This window comes from Pseudophryne corroboree (assembly GCF_028390025.1).
Source record: "Pseudophryne corroboree isolate aPseCor3 chromosome 3 unlocalized genomic scaffold, aPseCor3.hap2 SUPER_3_unloc_5, whole genome shotgun sequence".
NCBI classification, from domain to species: Eukaryota; Metazoa; Chordata; class Amphibia; order Anura; family Myobatrachidae; genus Pseudophryne; species Pseudophryne corroboree.
Genome location: NW_026967541.1, coordinates 1,367,477 through 1,388,741, shown reverse-complemented (window position 1 = coordinate 1,388,741; position 21,265 = coordinate 1,367,477). Strand labels below are relative to the sequence as shown.

At 46.0% G+C, this 21,265-nt stretch overlaps 1 protein-coding gene across 1 annotated transcript in view; it reads left to right on the top strand.

Moving 5' to 3' along the window:
* Positions 1–21,265, top strand: part of LOC134984363 (zinc finger protein 615-like) — a 177,878-nt gene that overhangs the window by 103,160 nt on the left and 53,453 nt on the right. The gene's annotated exons all lie outside the window — the stretch shown is intronic.

The following is a 21,265-nucleotide window of genomic DNA, read 5'->3' as shown; positions in this document are numbered from 1 at the left end:
TGGTGGCTCAGCTTCTCATGAGGATGGAAGCCCTCCAGCCTCTCAAATAAAATGAAGCTTGTTAAAGCACAGGAAAAAACATCTGTGCGTTCAGAGATATCGCAAATACCCAAGGAGAGTCCAAGTGTGTCCGCGGTTGCGATGTCTAGGCCTGACCTTCCCAAGACTGTATGGAAAGAGGAGGCTCCTACCACCATTTGCACGCCCCCTGCAAGTGCTGGGAGGAGCACCACCAGTCCAGTTGCTGATATTGAGATTGAGGATGTCACTGTAGATGTACACCAGGATGAGCAGGATATTGGTGTAGCTGGCACTGAGGAGGAAGTTTATAATGAGGTTTCTGATGGAGATGTGGTTGGTTTGAATAAGGTACCAGTGGAGACAGTTGTTGTCCATGGGATGAGAAAGCACATTGACATGCCTGGGAAAAATACAAGAAAGCCACCTCTTTGGTGTGGAATTATTTCTCCACAAATGTGGACAACAGGTGTCAAGCCATATGTTGCCTTTGTCAATCTGTAATAAGTAGGGGTAAGGATGTTAACCACCTAGGAACATCCTCCATAATACGTCACCTGCTGTGCATTCATCCGAAGTCATTGACAAGTTCAGAAACTTTGGGTGAGAGCGTAAGCAGTCCACTGACACCCAAATCCCTTCTTCCTGTTGTACCCAAGCTCCTGCAAGCCACACCACCAACTCCCTCAATGTCAATTTCCTCCTCAGTCGGGAACATCAGTAGTCCTGCAGGCCATGTCACTGGCATGACTGACAAGTCCTCTCCTATCTGGGATTCCTCCGGGGGATCCTTGAGTGGTACGCCTACTGCTGCCGCAGCTGTTGTTGCTTTTGGGAGTCGATCGTCATCCCAGAGGGGAAGTCAGAAGACCACTTGTACTATTTCAACTAAGCAATTGACTGTCCACAGTCCTTTGTGAGGAAGATTAAATATGACAGCAGTCACCCTGTTGCAAAGCGGATAACTGAGGCCATAACAACTATGCTGGTGGTAGACGTGCGTCCAGTATCCGCCATTAGTGCAAAGGGATTTAGACAGCTGATGACATTCTGTGTCCCCGATACAAAATCCCGTCTAGATTCCACTTCACTAGGCAAGCGATTCCCGGACTGTACAGGGACATTAAGAAAAGTGTACTCCGTGTCCTGAAAAATAAGGTTGTACCTAATGTCCACTTAACCACGGACATGTGGACAAGTGGAGCAGGGCAGACTAAGGACTGCATGACTGTTACAGCCACTGGGTAGATTTATTGCATACTGCAGCAACAACAGCGGCGGCACCAGCATCTCACAAATGCCAACTCGTTCCTAGGCAGGCTACGCTGTGTATCACCGGTTTCCATAAGAGGCACACAGCCGACAACCTCTTACGGAAACTGAGGGACATCATCGCACAATGGCTTACCCAACTTAGACTCTCCTGGGGATTTGTGATCTTGGACAATGCAGCCAATATTGTGCGTGCATTACATCTGGGCAAATTACAGCACGTCCCATGTTTTGCACATACAATTAATTTGGTGGTGCAGAATTTTTTTTAAAACGTCAGGGGCGTGTAGGAGATGCTGTCGGTGGCCCGAAAAATTGCGCGCCACTTTCGACATTCAGCCACCTCGTGCTGAAGACTGGAGCACCAGCAAACACTCCTGAACATGCCCTGTCATCACCTGAAGCAAGAGGGGGAATTCAACACTCTATATGCTTCAGAGGATGGAGGAGCAGCAAAAGGCCATTCAAACCAACACATCCACCTATGATACAGGCAAAGGAGGGGGAATACACCTGACTCAAGTGCAATGGAGAATGATTTCTGTGTTTTGTAAGTTTCTCAAACCCTTCACACTTGCCACACGTGAAGTCAGTTCAGACTCTGCCAGCTTGAGTCAGGTCATTCCCCTCATCAGGCTTTTGCAGAAGCAGCTGGAGAAATTGAAGGAGGAGCTAAGATGGAGCGATACCATTAAGTATGTGGGACTTATGGATGGAGGGTTTATATCTAAAGAAGCCTTAATGTGTGGCGCACTCTTTTTTGTTTCATGAATAAATGAAAACCTAACTTTTATTATTTTTATTTAAGATAGATTTGTCAATAGGCATGACATAAGGCAATTGATTGTCAGCCGGGAAAGACAAAGAATTAATGAAAGATATAAAATAATTTATATACCAGCACTACCTATGTATGGGTATATGGGTAGAGCAATAATTGATATAAGCAAGTGAAATATAAAAGGGATTTAAACACAGGTTTTATTTATCAAATTTATGAGATCCTTTCACAACGTGATTGTGATCTCAGAAAAAGTCTTTTAAAGCTGCTCCCTGCAGAGCGTTACTACTGCATACAACCTAAGTGCTCCCTACAGAGCGTTACTACTGCATACAACCTAAGTGCTCCCTGCAGAGCGTTACTACTGCATACAACCTGTCAGGAATCGACTCACCAAGCCGACATCCGTCCGCCGCTGCGGACTCCGTCCTGGCTCCCTGCGGTCACCTGTCATCTGTGTCTCTGCCATGGGACGCCATCACGGGCCTGGGAACACTCCTGTGACAGCGGGCGTGTAGCGCGCCGCGTTCCCGCTAGGCCGCGGCGTGGGCGCCGCCATGACAGTCTGCAAGCAGCCAGTATACTGCGGCCAATCCGGTGCTTGGCCGCACCCACTTTCCTTCACTCACCCAATCCCTGTACACCATGGGGTACATAAGAGACTGCAGGATCAGTCTGCAGGCATCCTGGACTTTGTGTCACTCCTGCGACCCATGTGAAAGGATCTGTTCCTGTTCCTTCCGTGTTCCTGGCTCTCTGCTAAAAGACCTGTACTCCTGGTTATCTGCACAAGCTCCGTGGAACTTCAAGGCTCAGCAATACCTGCATCTCCAAACAGGCTTCACACTCATCACCACCTTGTGTGCTTCAGCCTGCAGTTGAGACTGACTCCAGGTGTGTTCCATTCCTCCACCTGTGATACAGCTTGCCGCTGCCAGTGCTTCATTACCTGCACTGTGAAGTCAGACTCCTGCCTCTGCTACCAGGTTTGCCATTCTACACCTTGCTGCCAAGTTTCATGTTTTAACCCTGCACTGGTTTCCAAACCAGCATCATCTTACAAGCACCTGTTCTGTTTATCACATTACCGGTTATTATTTCTCCAGTCATCTGTCATCCATTGCCATAGACTTTCAGCTATTACGCTGTGTGATTGACATTTCCATTTGTTGTTATTATTTCTGCTACCAATCTGTTATCATCATCTGCTAATAAATATCATTGCCCTCATGCGCAGGAACGTTATCCAGCCTCCTCGTTTTCTCCCAGCTACCTCCACTGACCCACTAGCGCCCCCTCCGGGGACACAACCTAAACACAATCTGACACAACCTAAGTGCTCCCTGCAGAGGGTTACTACTGCATACAACCTAAGTTCTCTCTGCAGAGCGTTACTACTGCATACAACCTAAGTGCTCCCTGCAGAGTGTTACTACTGCATACAACCTAAGTGCTCTCTGCAGAGCGTTACTACTGCATACAACCTAAGTGCTCCAGTTGTGAAAGGATCTCATAAATTTGATAAATAAAACCTGTGTTTAAATCCCTTTTATATTTCATTTGCTTATATCAGTTATTGCTCTACCCATATACCCATACATAGGTAGTGCTGGTATATAAATTATTTTATATCTTTCATAAATTTATTGTCTTTCCAGGCTGACAATCAATTGCCTTATGTCATGTCTATTGAAAAATCTTTCATAAATAAAAAATAAAGTTGTTTTAATTTATTCATGAAACATAAAGAAAAAAGAGTGTGCCACACATTAAGGCTTCTTTAGATATAAGCCCACTAGCATTTTTTTCTAAACCCCCTAACCAGTCATTGCAATTTGCTTAATGGCGCACCTCCAACCAGATTAGCTAATCTTTGGTATTAACACTTTCGGATTATTCCCTCTATCGGTTGGTTCATACATAGAAGGATCATAAAACAATTATAATTTGGGCCTGTGCAGAGTCCCTCAGACTTAACGTCTTCCCTGGAAATACTTGTGGATGGAGACCTTCATTCGCTTTGCCAGGATTCAAGAGTGGTCAATCTGTTGAAATCAGAGCACTACATTTTGGCCACCGTGCTTGATCCTAGGTTTAAAGCCTACGTTGTAGCTCTCTTTCCGGACACAAGTCTGCAGAGGAGGAAAGACCTGCTGGTGAGAAAATTGTCAGCTCAAGCGGAACGTGACCCGTCAACAGCTCCTCCTTCATTTTCTCCAGCAACTGGGGCTGCGAGGAAAAGGATAACATTTCCGAGCCCACCCGCTGGACACAAAAGTAACAATACAAGTGACACATTAACAGGAAATTGTTTCTGTCACCATAGCGACAATTATCTGGTAATAAGATAATACACAGACACATAAAAAGACTCAACGGAAATCTTTTGTTTTTAAACAACTTTATTTCATATCTTTAATACACAGATTTCTCTCTATATTTTACACTTAAAAAATACTTTACTCTGCACAACATGGATAAAATATCCTTTAAATCACAGAAACAATTCAAGTTACATTATAGTATTGCAGGTAAGTAAAACAGATACATATCAGGAGAGCCAAAACCCTATGGGGGTCATTCAGACCCAGCCGCAATAGCGGCCCGCAGCAGTTTGATGGTGGTGACAAAATGCACGTGCGCAGTGGCCGCACAGACACACTCATTGTGGCCGCATCCCTTAGGGGTGAACGTGGGCGGGCCGGGACCATTTTCTGGGGGGCAGCGTGATGTCACATCTGCGATCATCTCTGAGTAACCCCCTATAAGCTTCCAGAGTGCACCTCATATCTCATCTTTTCCAAGTTACTACAAATGATATGAGATCGGTAGCAGCACTACTTTCAGGATTATTACACAGAACACACATAAAGGCTGACACAGCAAATAACAGTAACACATACAAGGGATTAATTAGAAATAAGGAAGCATAATCATCATTAAGTCTAATTATCAACTGATTCTGTGTGGGACCCATACACCTCTTTACTGCCACCAGCAGCCCCAGGTACTGCACTGCGGCCATCCGCCCTGTCGCCCACCCCACTACTGCCACCACCCTGTCTCCACCACTACTGTCACCCACCCCACTACTGCCACATCTCCCACCACTACTGCTACCCGCCCTGCCTCCCCCAACTACCGCCACCCACCCTATATCCCCCCACTACTGTCACTGCCCTGTCTCCCCTCTGACACCTTAGCGCTGCTTGGGGACAATATTACCCACAGACAGTGCCTCCGGCAGGCCCCACTACAGCACTAGTGCCACCACCCTGTCTCCACCTCTGACATCTAAGAACTTCTTGGGGATTCTTGGTACTGCTGGTAACAGTTCTTCATCTGCAGATGGCAGCAAGCAGGGCAGGAATGAGGCAGAAGCTGCTTCTGGTACCTTGGACCCTGGTCATGTAGGGTTGGGATAGACCATTATGTAATAGAGTCACCATCTTACAGGCAGCCGGTGAAGGGAGCAGAGAATGGGTGTTATGTGGCAGGAACGGGCTGGTTAGGTAACAGCCTGGCTGCTGCATTCTGTACAAGCTACAAGCGGTGCAATTCTTTTGCTGGGAGACCCAGGTAGAGGACATTGCAGTAGTCTATGTGTGATGATACAAGTGCATGTATGACTGTAGGTAGATCTTCTGAGGAAAATAAGTGCTGGAGTCTGGCTCTGTTCCTCAGATGAGGATCTGATTGTGGCAGATACTGATGTCTAAGTGTCACTCCACCATCCAGGACACCAAGATTCCGCACATAATCAGCATTTTGTAACTCTGAACCCCCAAGCGTAAGTCTGGTTGGTTTGCAAAGCTGAACTGTAGCCCTGCCCTTTGGTGGTGAGCTTAAAGACCTGCTTCACCAGGACTGAATCACAGCCAACTGGCATCACCCACACCTGGAGCTCAGCTAGACAACCATTTAGGATTGGTACTGGGTTCTCAGTACCTAGAGCAAAGACAGGTCATCTGTATAGCAGTGGTAGATGAGGGCATGACATCTGATTATTTCACCCAGTGGTAACATGTATATTGCAAAAAGCATAGGAGATAGGATAAGAACCTTAAAGAACAACGCATGGCAATGATAAGTATACTCCAGAAGATTAAAATGGTTCCTCACCTGAGTGATGTCTATTGTGTGTAACAAGAGATGATTTATTTCTCGGAGTATAGAAATGGCTTCTCACCTGTGTGACTTCTGTGATGTATAACAAGAACTGATTTCTGTGTAAAACATTTCCCGCACTCAGAGCAAGAAAATGGCTTCTCACCTGTGTGAGTTCTCTGATGTCTAACAAGATGTGATTTGTGTGCAAAACCTTTCCCACACTCAGAACATGGAAATGCCTTTTCACCTGTGTGACTTTGCTGATGGGTAACAAGTCGTGATTTGTGCGTAAAACATTTCCCGCACTCAGAGCAAGAAAATGGCTTCTCACCTGTGTGACTTCTGTGATGTATAACAAGATCTGATTTACATGCAAAACATTTCCCACACTCAGAGCAAGAAAATGGCTTTTCACCTGTGTGACTTCTGTGATGTATAACAAGATCTGATTTACATGCAAAACATTTCCCACACTCAGAACATGGAAATGGCTTCTCACCTGTGTGCTCTCTCTGATGTCTAACAAGATTGGATTTCCAGGTAAAACTTTTCCCGCACTCAGAGCAAGAAAATGGCCTCTCACCTGTGTGCTTTCTCTGATGTCTAATAAGATATGATTTAAGTGCAAAACATTTCCCACACTCAGAACATGGAAATGGCTTCTCACCTGTGTGACTTCTCTGATGTATAACAAGATGTGATTTCTTTGTAAAACATTTCGCACACTCAGAACATGGAAATGGCTTCTCACCTGTGTGACTTCTGTGATGTATAACAAGTTGTGATTTCTTTGTAAAACATTTCCCACACTCTGAACATATCAGTGGCCTTCCACCTGCCTTACCTGTGTGTGGGTTAATAGTATTTGTGTTCTTTGTAAAACATTTGGCATCTATAGAACAGGGAAACACTGTATCTACTCTCAGAGCTGTACCAGATACACCAATATCAGAGTGATCAGGAGAACATTCCCCAGGATCAGGGGGACCAGCTGATAGAGCTGGATGTATAATTGGGGTAATGGGATTATCTCCTGGAGAATCCTGTCTACTGTCATTATCTTTTCTGTCACAATCCGGGGATAACATTAGATGTCCTTCTGAGATATTCCTGCTTGTGTGTCCATCTGCTGGAAATAAAATACATTATGGAAATGTGACATTTTCTGTAACAATATTAATCTTGTAAACGATAGGAGAAGATGACTCTCTGGGACACTTAATAGTAAATGTGTGTATTAAAACATAACTTTTAATGAAGGCTTTATAATATTGTGTCTCATACTATCATTGTGTCCACCCTCCTGAGAACACTCACAATAACAAATGTAATATTATAATAAGACTTAGATATATCTCTCTCTTGCACTGGTAACTAACCATGAAGTATAAATGGAGATGTAGTCACTCGCCAAGTCCTATGTCAGCACCAATGTAGGTACAAGAATCCTCCTCTGGGTAGAACGACACGCGCTGGCACTGTAGGCGTTCATTCCTCAGCAGATACGATCTCCTTCCAGGAGAATGGGGCCTCCACCCAGAGGTATTCACAGAGGTAACACGCAGATGGGGTGTACCTCAGATAGACATGATGGCCTCTCGCCTCAACAAGATGCTTCGGAGGTACTGTTCCAGGTCACGAGACCCACAGGTAGTGGCGGTGGAAGCCCTGGTGACTCCGTGGGTGTTCCAGTCAGTATATGTGTTCCCTCCACTTCCACTCATCCCAAGGATTCTAAAACTAATAAAAAGATAAACAGTTCCGGTGATCCTCATTGCTCTTGACTGGCCAAGGAAGGCTTAGCACGCGGATCTTCCGAGGCCTTTTCCTCTTCGCGAGGTCCTTCTACTGCAGGGGCCATTCGCCTATCACGACTTACCGCGGCTCCGTTTGATGGCATGGAGGTTGAATGCCAGATCTTAGCACGGAAGGGCATTCAGAATAAAGTTTTTCCTACTCTGATCCAAGCTAGGAAGGGGGTAACGTCTAAGCTTTACCATCGGATTTGGAAAAAGTATGTGTTTTGGTGTGAATCTAAGAAGTTTCCTACGGTGGAGTTTCAACTGGGACATTTTCTCCTCTTTCTGCAAGCGGGTGTGGATGTTGGCCTACGCTTGAGCTCAATCAAGTTCCAGATTTCGGCCTTGTCTATTTTCTTCCAGAAACAATTGGCTGCTATCCCTTAGGTTCAGACTTTCTTGAAAGGGATTCTGCACATCCAACCACCCTTTGTGCCTCTTAAGGCACCTTGGGATCTTAATGTGGTGCTGCAGTTCCTGCAATCGGATTGGTTCGAACCTTTACAGGAGGTGGACGTAAAGTTTCTTACTTGGAAGGCGGTCACGTTGTTGGCCTTGGCTTCTGCCAGACGTCTTTCAGAATTGGGGGCATTTTCGCACAAGAGCCCCTACTTGATTTTCCATGAGGATAGAGCGGAGCTCAGAATGCGTCAGCAATTTCTCCCTAAGGTTGTGTCGGCTTTTCATATCAACCAACCTATTGTGGGGCCAGTGGCTACTGACACCTCAATTACCTCAAAGTCCGTGGATGTCCTGCGGGCTTTGAAAATCTATGTGAAGAGAACTACTCATCACAGAAAGTCAGACGCACTATTTGTTCTTTATGATCCCAACAAGATTTGGTGTCCTGCTTCTAAGCAGACAATTTCACGCTGATCAGGCTTACTATCCAGCATGCTTATTCCACGGCAGGATTGCCAATTCCAAAATCTGTTCAGGCCCACTCTACCCGTAAAGTGGGTTCTTCCTGGGTAGCTGCCCGGGGTGTCCCGGCTATTCAGCTTTGCCGAGCAGCTACTTGGTCAGGGTCGAACACGTTTGCTAAGTTTTACATGTTCTATACTTTGGCCTCTGAGGACCTCAAGTTTGGTCAATTAGTTCTGCAGGAACCTCAGCACTCTCCCTCATGTACTGGGAGCTTTGGTACATCCCCATGGTACTAAATGGATCCCAGCATCCTCTAGGACGTAAGAGAAAATAGGATTTTAATTACCTACCGATAAATCCTATTCTCGTAGTCCGTTGAGGATGCTGGGTGCCTGCCATGTGCTTTGTATTACTGCAGTGTTACTTGGTTCAGTATTGTTGGTTCAGCCGTTAGTTAGTTTGGCTTTTTGTTATTCGTGTGCTGGTGTGTATCTCACCACTATCTGTGTAATTCCTTCTCTCAAAGTATGTCCATCTCCTCGGGCACAGTTTCTAGACTGAGTCTGGTAGGAGGGGCATAGAGGTAGGGGCCAGCCTACACTGTTAAACTTTTAAAGTGCCAGTGTGTCCCAAAGGACCCGCCTAGACCCCATGGTACTAAATGGACCCCAGCATCCCCAACAGACTATGAGAAAAGGACATCCCCATCATCAGTGTCTTACCTCTATTCTCTCAATAGTAATAAGGATGATGTGTGTACAGTAAGTATGATACAGAGAATTACATATCAGAATCTATACAGCTGCCGCCATACTTCTGCTTCTCATACATGTGCTACTGGCAGCAGTGAACATCTGAGTGAGAGTGCAGGGAAGACAGCAGAGTCTGATAAGAAAGGAGGACCTCCTTGTTGGTTTATGTATGCCACAGTTGGTGCGTTTTCTGACCATACCTGTATGGCCTGATACTGAAGGATATAAAAGAGGTCAGCAGAAGGGCATTGTAAATCGCCCTGAGTTCCATAACATTTATCGGAAGGGAAACCTCTTGATCAGACCGCCTTCATTGGAACTGAGCCCCTAGGGTCACTGCACCCCAACCATAGAGGCTTGCATCCGTTGTCAACAGAATCCAATCCTGAATTCTGAAGTGTCGACCCTCCAGGAGGGAGATCAGCAACCACCATAAGAGGGAAATCCTGGCGTTTGGTGAAAGGCATATCATCTGGCGCATGTGCAGATGTGACCCAGACCATTTGTCCAGCAGATCCAGCTGGAATGGTCATGCATGGAATCTTCCTTACCGAAATACGTCGTAGGAGGCCATTATCTTTCCCAGTAAGCTTATGCAAAGATGTACCGAGATTTCGTTCAGCTTCAAAATGGAACATACCATCGTCTGAATTATCTTTGCCTTGTCCATAGGAAGGAACACTTTCTGAGACCCTGTGTCCAGTATCATTACCAAGAACTGAAGCCTCTGCGTGTTTCTGCAGATTGAGAATCCACCCGTGATCCGTGATTAGTCTGAATATAGCCATTATGAGATTGTCCAAGTATGGAACAATGTTCACTTCCTGCTTGTGGAGTTGTAGCAACATCTCTGCCATCACCACTGATAACACCCTCAGTGCAGTTGATAGACCGAAAGGCAAGGCCTGGACCTGGTAGTGACTGTGCTGCAGTGCAAACATGAGGTAAGCATGAAGAGGCAGCCATATTGGGATGTGAAGATACGCATCCTTAATATCCAGCGAAACCAGGAATTCCCCTTCTTCCATGTCACACTTGGTTTGAGTTGGGATCTGATGACTGATAATTGACTGAGGGAGCAGCTATCGGCAAAGGAAGGAAACGAGGTGGCTGAATGTAGTTCTTACTCATGGATTGAAGACTTAGGCCCGAAGATGTAGAGGGGTAGGCAATGAGGACAATGACCGAGAACGATACACTGAAGAAAGAGGAATTCAGTTTTAATGAGACCTCAATTATACACAACGACTAGGAGAGAAGTCTGAGTGAATTCTGAAAGACGAAAGTTTCATGACTTGTAAACGATGCTGAAGAATACTGAATGAAGAAGTGACTTGCGATTTGTAAACGATGCTGAAGAATACTGAATGAAGAGATGACTTGTGATTTTTAAACAATGCTGAAGAGAGGATCGCTGTGAGCACCATCAGCAAACGGAGACTCTCTACCAGATAGAGGGCCCAGCATGTGCAGATGTGACCCAGACCATTTGTCCAGCAGATCCAGCTGGAATGGTCATGCATGGAATCTTCCTTACCGAAATACGTCGTAGGAGGCCATTATCTTTCCCAGTAAGCTTATGCAAAGATGTACCGAGATTTCGTTCAGCTTCAAAATGGAACATACCATCGTCTGAATTATCTTTGCCTTGTCCATAGGAAGGAACACTTTCTGAGACCCCGTGTCCAGTATTATTACCAAGAACTGAAGCCTCTGCGTATTTCTGCAGATTGAGAATCCACCCGTGATCCGTGAGTAGTCTGAATATAGCCATTATGAGATTGTCCAAGTATGGAACGATGTTCACTTCCTGCTTGTGGAGTTGTAGCAACATCTCTGCCATCACCACTGATAACACCCTCAGTGCAGTTGATAGACCGAAAGGCAAGGCCTGGACCTGGTAGTGACTGTGCTGCAGTGCAAACATGAGGTAAGCATGAAGAGGCATCCATATTGGGATGTGAAGATACGCATCCTTAATATCCAGCGAAACCAGGAATTCCCCTTCTTCCATGTCACACTTGGTTTGAGTTGGGATCTGATGACTGATAATTGACTGAGGGAGCAGCTATCGGCAAAGGAAGGAAACGAGGTGGCTGAATGTAGTTCTTACTCATGGATTGAAGACTTAGGCCCGAAGATGTAGAGGGGTAGGCAATGAGGACAATGACCGAGAACGATACACTGAAGAAAGAGGAATTCAGTTTTAATGAGACCTCAATTATACACAACGACTAGGAGAGAAGTCTGAGTGAATTCTGAAAGACGAAAGGTTCATGACTTGTAAACGATGCTGAAGAATACTGAATGAAGAAGTGACTTGCGATTTGTAAACGATGCTGAAGAATACTGAATGAAGAGATGACTTGTGATTTTTAAACAATGCTGAAGAGAGGATCGCTGTGAGCACCATCAGCAAACGTAGACTCTCTACCAGATAGAGGGCCCAGTGGTTAAACCACAAGAGCAGATGGACTGCAATAACAGAACTGACCACCAGGCGGACACAACAGAACCAGGATACCAGGGGTTAACCTGGGAGCGCAGGGCACCTTACAGCAGCAAGTAACTTGGAGTACTGGCAACATAGCTAAGCATCAACCCCTTTTTATAAGGGAAGCCTGTACCGGATTGGCTGGACACGAACTGGGATACCTATTGACTTGGATTGGTCTCCAACATGGTGGCTCCCTGCACAGAGGACACATGTGGTACCAGCACACAGGCACTACATCTGGCCTCAGCCTCCCAGACGCCGCACTCCAGTAACAGGACACTTGGAAACAGACACATCCGGCTGCCATGCTCCGCTCCTCAGGACCCGGACCCCGGCCTCCAGACACCCAGCAGCAGCACCAGAAGACCTTGCTGCTGTAGCTCCTATCCATCGCAGCGACACCAGCCAGCTAAGAGGAAGGCCGCAGGGACCAGAACTCCGGATGCTGACGTGCCCCCCTTTTTAGGGTGGTTTCCGAACACCCATGTTGCTTAGTGGGATTCTTGGCATGAAAGGCACAACATAGTCTTGGAGCATGAACATCCTCTGCAGCCACCCAAGATCTTTCCTCCGGACCATATCCTCTCCAATCTATGAGATACTGGAGACGACCATACCTCTTGCGGAAGTCAAGAAACGTATGAACCTCGAATTTCTCATTTTGAGCAGCTTGAACCTTGGGAGGTTAAGGGAAAGCTGCCCGAAAATGATTTAGTACAAGGGGCTTTAGCAGAGAAATGTGAAAGGCATTGGGAATTTTCAAATAGGCAGGCAGTTTCACCTTGTAAGAAACAGGATTCAACACTCTTAATAGGATACGGACCGATGAATCTTGGAGCAAACGTTTTGGTAGGAACTTTGAGTCTGAGGTCTCTGGTGGATATCCAAACACGATCTCCCACTTTGAGACTAGGAACAGCCCTATGTTTCCGATCAGCGTAGGTCTTTTATTTCTGGGAAGTCTTAAGTAGCGCCTTATGAATTTGTCTCCAAATCTTAGTGAACTGACGAAGAGCGGATTCAGCAGCAGGAACCTCAAGAGGTGGGAGAGATTAGAAGGAAGGAGCTCGTGGATGAAAACTATAGTTTATGAAGAAAGGAGTGGAATTGGTAGAAGAATGATATAGGTTATTGTATGCGAACTCAGCAAATGGGAGGTAATCCATCCAGTCTTCCTGAGCAGGGGACATGAACATCCGTAAGAAAGTTTCCAGATCTTGGTCGACTCTTTCAGTCTGTCCGTGAGTCTGGGGATGGTAGGCTGAAGAGAAGTTCAACTTGATTCCTAGCACAGAGCCGAGAGCTTTCCAGAACTTGGCGAGGAATTGAGGACCCCGATCAGAAACTATTTCCTGTAGAAGGCCATGCAAATGAAAAATCTATGAGAAAAACAATATGGATAGCTGAGGAGCAGAGGGAGACCGGTGAGGGGTATGAAGTGAACCATCTTCGAAAATGACACAAATGACACAAATGGTGTTGTGCCTTCTGGAGACTGGCAAATCATTTATGAAATCCATAAAGATGCGAGTCCAAGGCTTTTGAGGTGTTGAAAGTGGATGAAGAAGACCCGAGGGAAATGTTCGTGGACTTTTTTGTTGAACACACTTGGAACAGGCTGCTACAAATTCAAAGACATCTGTTTTACGATGAGGCTACCAGTAGAATCGCTGAATGAACTTGAGAGTCTTAAGACTACCGGCATGACCCATGAAAGATGAAGAATGAGCCCAAGTAAGCAATTGCCTGCAAAATTTTGGTGCTACAAAAGTTCTCCCCAGAGGAGGTATAGGAACAATACGAGTTGAAGCAAATGAAGCCAGAATCAGAATAAATTGTTTCTCAAAGGAGTTGAGTGAATCAACCGTTTGAAAAGAACGAGAAAGTGCATCTGCTCTTCAATTTAAGGTTGCTGGGCGGTTAATAGTTTAAAGGAGAACCGAGAGAAGAAGAGAGCCCACCTGGCTTGCCATGGGTTTAAACAATGAGTTTAAACAATGGGTTTAAGCCATCATGGAAGGACTTGGAGAAGACGGAATGGGAGAAGATTCTGAATGATCAGGACTGAGGCTCAATGTTAGTTGATTAGGCAGAAGAAAAAGACCTCAAGTCAGTTTGAGAGGTTTCCTGTTAAGGACGAGGTTTAGCTTTCTTATGAGATGATTTTCCAGTTCTGCCCATTCATCAGCATAACATTACGGAGATGAAAGACCAAGGTCAGGAGGCCAGTAGCGACATAGCAGAAGTATTAAAGTGTGGAAATAGGGAGACATCAGTGAGCATAGACCCCCAGTGGCCATCGGTTACAGAAACATTGTGAGGTCAGTTGTTTATGGGTAATAGCAAGAAGATGTCATCCTTGAGCGGTAAAGTAATTTATAGGAGCCAGCAACTGGAGCCTGCTACTGTCCTGGACACATGGACTGTTACGCCGTAGCTATACTGAAGCCCCAAGAGTGCTAATTGGATCTTACGGGGATTCAGGGGAGCAGGAGGGGAAAAAACCCCAGCAGCAGTCAAACAGTATGGAGGATGTAGTCAGCACAGTCTGCCACCAGAGGGAGTCGACAGAGCAGGAGTGGAGGCCAGACAATAATAATAATAAAAGCAGTTCAGACGACCAGATACTGCCCAGGTAGGGCTGCAGCGGCAGAAGTCCCTGCCAGAAATCACTGAGGCTGTAGTGAAGGGCACTGATCATGGGCTGTCAGTGTCTGTAGCTCCCAGGGAAGCGGCTGGTTTCAGGAGGGCATGTGGCTATATTGCCAGTTTTCAAGATGGCACTTCTGGCAGGGAATCCCAGACCAGAAGAAACTGGCCGGCTATGGTGGGAGAACCAGGTCAGTAAAAAGGCAGGAGAGGAGAGGGTACTAGGATGCAGTGGCGCAGGGTAGCGTATCTTGCTGCGTAGGAACCCCACGTGTATGTCCTCTATAATTCACAGCTCCACCAGATTTCCCCATAGCACCATGGGTTACGAGGAGAGGGGAGATGCCGGGACACTGCTGGAGTGATGACAGGCAAGCGCTCCATGTATTTCCTGCTGCCACGACTCAGGGCTTCAACGGCCGGACAGTAGGAGAAGGCAGGCTGCGGGCGGGTGAGCTGACTAACCTGATGCATCCCTGCTGAGGCCACCAATTCCCGTAGTATGCACCGCATCAGATGCCGGAAGAGCAGCTCCGCTTTGTGTCTCCAGCCGCGGTCACCGCTGATCCCCAGTCAGCCTCTCCACATGACTCCAACAGCACGGCTAGGCACAAGAGTGGACAGGGCGCACAGCCCTTGGCGAGTAGCAGCGCTACCTCGCTGAGGTCTGGTCCGTGGTGGGATCACTGCACAACTTCAGTCCGCGGCTTCGGATCCGGGAGTACGCCACAACCTGCAAAAGCCAAATGAGTGGCTCCCCGGCTCCGCAACCTACAAAACACACAGAGGGGCAAGAAAGGGCCCGAAAGAGCCCGTAGGACAGCTGTAAAAGGCAGAAAGGACCTATATAAGCAGGAGCTCCTTTATCCTGCTTCCTGCTGCCTTTCCAGTCAGGCCACACACCCCGTGACATCATTTATTGATGTTGAAAATAAAAGTAATGTAGATTTTTGCACCAATCTAAGACTTGCGAATGTACTTTGGGAGCCACCTCCCTTTTTTTTTTTAAACAGTCCCCAGCTGGACGAGGATAACTGGAATTCCATTTCTTGGAATTCTAACTTCCTACTGGGCGTAAACAAAAAATTTCCATCAGCTGTTTGGGATGTTTAAACACAGTTGCCTTAGTTTTTAACACAGGCTTTGCTGCCTCTTCTAAGGAAAGAATGACTTAGCACTAATTAGCTCAGGTATGTCCACTGAGCTGAGACCATCCGCAGTGCAATGAGTCCTCATCCTCCAACGAATCCTCATCTAAATCATGTGTAGACTGTGAAGATGTTGTAGCATGTCTATGTGATTTACTTACCACCAGCTTTTCAGGCTGCTTTTTTGAGAGGCTGACAATTCCCTAGGTGTATAAACCTCAGAATGAATGTTGCATGTAAGGGTTAATAGGGAAACCTATCACTGGTATAGGAGCTGGTATAAACTGCTCAGCTACATTGGATAATGTCTGTGCAAAGTTGCCCATGACGGTTCACCAGAACCTGTGCCTGCCTCACTGTACACATGGGTAAGCGTTGTCTCGACCCAGCGGGGAGTTGTTGGAGCGACTCTACGGTGCGTATAAGATGCTTTTTTAGAAAGATCACTGCAAAAAAATAGTAATACTAAAATAAAAATAGGATTTTAATACCTAATAGGATGCTGGGGTCACTTCAGAACCATGGAGTTATAACAAAGCTCCAGAACGGGCGGGAAAGTGCGGATAACCCTGCAACACTGATTGACCAAACTTGCGGATGCTAAGGCCAACAGTATGACCACTTTCCAAGTGAGAAATGTTAACTATCTCCTGTAGAGGTTCAAACCAATGTGATTGAAGGAACTGCAACACCATGTTAAGATCCCACGGTGCAAATGGAAGTTGGATGGGAAAAACCCCTTTCACGAACATCTGAACTTCTGGAAGGAAGACCAACTGTTTCTGAAAGAGAATTGATAAGGCCAAAATGTGGACCTTAATGGAGCCCAATTTCAGACACGCATCCACACCCGCCTGTAGAAAATGGAGAAAAACGTCCCAAGTGAAACTCTTCCGTTGGAGCCTTCTTGGATTCACACCAAGATACATATTTTCTCCAAATACGGTGGTAATGTTTAGATGTTACTCCTTTCCTGGCCCGAATGAAAGTGGGAATGACTTCTTCTGGAATACCCTTTCGGGCTAGGATCTGGCGTTTAACAGCCATGCCGTCAAACGTAGCCGCGATAAGTCTTGATACACGCATGACCCCTACTGCAGCAGGTCCTCGTGAAGAGGAAGAGGTCGAGGATCTTCTATGAGTAAATCTTGAAGATCTGGATACCAAGCCCTCCTTGGCAAGTCTGGGACAATGAGGATCGCCCGAACCCTTCTTCTCCTTTCAATCTTGAGAACTTTTGGAATCAGTGGAAGTGGAGGGAAGACATACACCGACTGAAACACCCACTGTGTCACCAGTGCATCCACTGCTATTGCTTGAGGGTCTCTCGACCTGGAATAATATCTCTGAAGCCTCTTGATGAGACGAGATGCCATCATGTTTACTTGAGGGACTCAACAAAGATCTGCCAGCTCTGCGAAGACGTGTGGGTGGAGGCCCCATTCTCCTGGATGGAGATCATGTCTGCTGAGGAAGTCTGCTTCCCAGTTGTTCACTCCCGGAACTCAGCGCCAGTAATAAATTGTCTGTGAAACACAAAATGTCTACAGAGCTGCAGCGCTTTTATAATTACACAATGTACATAGCACCATATTTCACTGCGCCCCCCCTGTTTTGCACTCTGATACTTGTTTCAGCAGTGGAAGAGGACCAGCGGTCTTCTCTGCAGCCTGGAGTGAGAGAAAATGGCGCTGAGCAGTGTGCTGTCTGTCTGAGGAAGAAGCCCCGCCCCCGTAATGGTGCGCTTTCACTCAGACTTAGACTCATGTTTATACTGGCGGGGGTAGGACTGTGCCGCAGCAATTTATGCCCCTAATCTGCCAGTCCTATAAGGGTTCATGCTGCCCAGGGCGCCCCCCCCTCCCCCTGCACCCTGCAGTGCCCGTGTGTGTGGGAGCATGGCGCGCAGCGTCCCCCCCCCCCCCGCTGCGCGGTACCTTTCTAGCCGTCCCGATGTTGAAGAGTCTTTTCCTCTTACACTCTGTCTTCTGACTTCTGGCGCTGTAAGGGGGGTGACAGCAGGCTGTGGGAGTGAGCACATAGCCGCAGCTAGCGTTCAGTACCCCTCAGGAGCTAATGGTGTCCTGTCAGCTTAGAAGCAGAGCCATGAAACTCACAGAAGTTGGTTCCTACTTCCTCCCCTAGGTCCCACGAAGCAGGGAGACTGTTGCCAGCAGTGCTCCCTGAAAATAAAAAACATAACATAAGTCTTTTCCCGAGAAACTCAGTAGAGCTCCCCTGGAGTGCATCCAGTCTGCCTGGGCACAGATTCTAAACTGAGGTCTGGAGGAGGGGCATAGAGGGAGGAGCCAGTTCACACTCTGGAAAAGTCTTAAAGTGCCCATGTCTCCTGTGGATCAGTCTATACCCCATGGTTCTGAAGTGACCCCAGCATCCTCTAGGACGTATGAGAAATAAAAATACAGCAGCCCTCTGACCATTGTCTGGCTCCTGCCGCACCAAACAAAATACTGACGTGCACATGCGTGTAGATTAGGGGTGGACCCACAAACGTCCTCTTCCTGTCAATCACCTTGCGATCGCTTTGTTCGCACCATCCCATCACTGCCTGACGCTCCCCAGCGCGGCGGACTGATGTGCCTACGCACTGCAATGCATGCGCAGTTCAGACCCAATCACCCGCTGTGTGAAAATACACAGCAGCGACCGGGTCTGAATTGGGCCCTATAATGGGTCTCATTTTGCAGCAACTGCTGACTAAGGGGCTGATTCAGACCTGATCACTGTGCTGCAAATTTTGCTGTCCTGCGTTCGGGTAGTCGCCGCCCCCAGGAGGAGTGTAAATTCACCCGTGCAAGTGTACGATCGTATGTGTACGCAGAGCTGCAAAAATTTACTTTGTGCAGTCTCTGCGCAGCCCAGGACTTACTACTACAAATATTTGTCATTCATATTAGTCCCTGCCCTGGTGTGTGGCCCTCGAATATTCACTGGAAGTGTTAAGAGGCCCCCCAGCTGAAATAATTGCCCACCCCTGGTGTAGATGGTGACACTAAAACTACTGGATGATCATTGTGAATGTCTGAGGTATTGATACAATGCAAATTTGTTGAGATATTGTTTCTTTTTCAGATGGGACCATAGGTCATGCACGTGATACGACTGGCAAAAGGGAGCCACTGGTTTTGGCCGAGACCGGCATTTGTTTGTTGGTGATCCCTTGTAGACAGTGAGTAGTATCCATCTACAGTGGAAGTAGCATGGACACCAAGAATCTCAGCAGGGGAACAGTGGGCGAAAGTAGATCATGACAAATCGGGACCACAGGCATTTAGGGCGTCTAGCAACCACCAATCGTTCCAAACGCATCAGGAAATGCACCAACAGTACAATGCTGGACCCAGCCAAACAGTCCCAGATCTGGTGAATTGGAGGGCCACGTGAGATGTGGTGGCACGTCAGACAGGTGCTCTGAAAACCTATCCAAGCCTTCGGTCACTGTTCCTCCGCTGCGAGCACATCTAAAGGTTAACACTAATGTGATAGCTGTTTTTATGGTAATTATTTTGAGCCATAGAGTAGGACCTGCAGTATAGTGGGGTCCCTTGTCGGGAGCTGCAGGCTTAAATGCACTGAGCAATACATGAACTAAAACTCCACTGTTTATTATTGTTAGTTAATATAGTGAGTGCAAGACACATTTATGTATGTAGTAAGGCTACTGGGAGACCTTAGATTGAGCAATATTGGATCTGGCCATTACATTCCCTAAAGTCATAACCTCAGAACTGCACAGAGCAGGAACTATTATTCACAAGTAATTAGGAATATGTTCATCATGAACAAGTCCACAATTACCGTCTGAAGGTTACACAATTATTACAAGTCTACACAACTGATATTTGAGGATAAAGCCTTTAACAGAAAACAGCCCTGAAGAAGTCACTATTGACGAAATGCGTTGGATGACACACAATTTGTATTTAGAGTGAATTGGACTGGATAAGAACAAGCCCGCCCATGCAAGGGTGACAACAAGTGCAAAACGCTTGTCTTATGATTATACAGATATGTACTTGTGATAAGCTTTTACTATGTTTTACTTGAGGTTCTAGATTCAAATTTCATTTTATTTCTGAATCTTATACGAATTGTATTTGGTGAGCTCAGGTCTACTGTATAGCAGGAAATATTTCATACCTGCATCATCTAACAAAATACATATAAATTAGGCACTCCACAAAAAACAATACTAATTATATGATATACATACACATTTATATATAATCACTAATAATAAACTTCTGCTTGTTACTTCTAATAAGATTATAGTGTTGTATGTAATAACTCTCTACATGTGATATTTGTCATGGATAGCCATGCATTAAAAACACCCGATTGAGAACAGGGCTGATGGCAGAGGAGGGTGTAGGATAAGAGATTGCTGTAGTGACTGAGCAATGAGAATATGTGACTTCTGTAATAAGTGTTTATTACTCACCTGTACTGATATCTGTAGGGATCTCCTCCTCCTTACACTGCTGATCACCCCTCACATACGTCTCTTCTTCTCCCTTCATATCTTCTGCCTTTATATCAGTCACATACGTCTCTTCTTCTCCCTCTATATCTTCTGCCTTCATATCAGTCACATACGTCTCTTCTTCTTCCTCTAGATCTTCTGCCTTTATATCAGTCACATACGTCTCTTCTTCTCCCTCTATATCTTCTGCCTTTATATCAGTCACATATGTCTCTTCTTCTCCCAATGTATCTTCTGCCTTTATATCAGTCACATACGTCTCTTCTTCTCCCTCTGTATCTTCTGCCTTTATATCAGTCACATACGTCTCTTCTTCTCCCTCTATATTTTCTGCCATTATATCAGTCACATACGTCTCTTCTTCTCCCTCTATATCTTCTGCCTTTATATCAGTCACATACGTCTCTTCTTCTCCCTCTATATCTTCTGCCTTTATATCAGTCACATACGTCTCTTCTTCTCCCTCTATATCTTCTGCCTTCATATCAGTCACATACGTCTCTTCTTCTCCCTCTATATCTTCTGCCTTTATATCAGTCACATACGTCTCTTCTTCTCCCTCTATATCTTCTGCCTTTATATCAGTCACATACGTCTCTTCATCTCCCTCTATATCTTCTGCCTTCATATCAGTCACATACGTCTCTTCTTCTCCCTCTATATCTTCTGCCTTCATATCAGTCGCATACGTCTCTTCTTCTCCCTCTGTATCTTCTGCCTTTATATCAGTCACATACGTCTCTTCTTCTCCCTCTATATCTTCTGTTTTAATATCAGAAAGACGTTCTACCTAAAAAGAAAAAAAAAACACTATAATGACATTTGCATACAGTCAGATTAAACTGAGGTGAAACAGTATAATATCAGT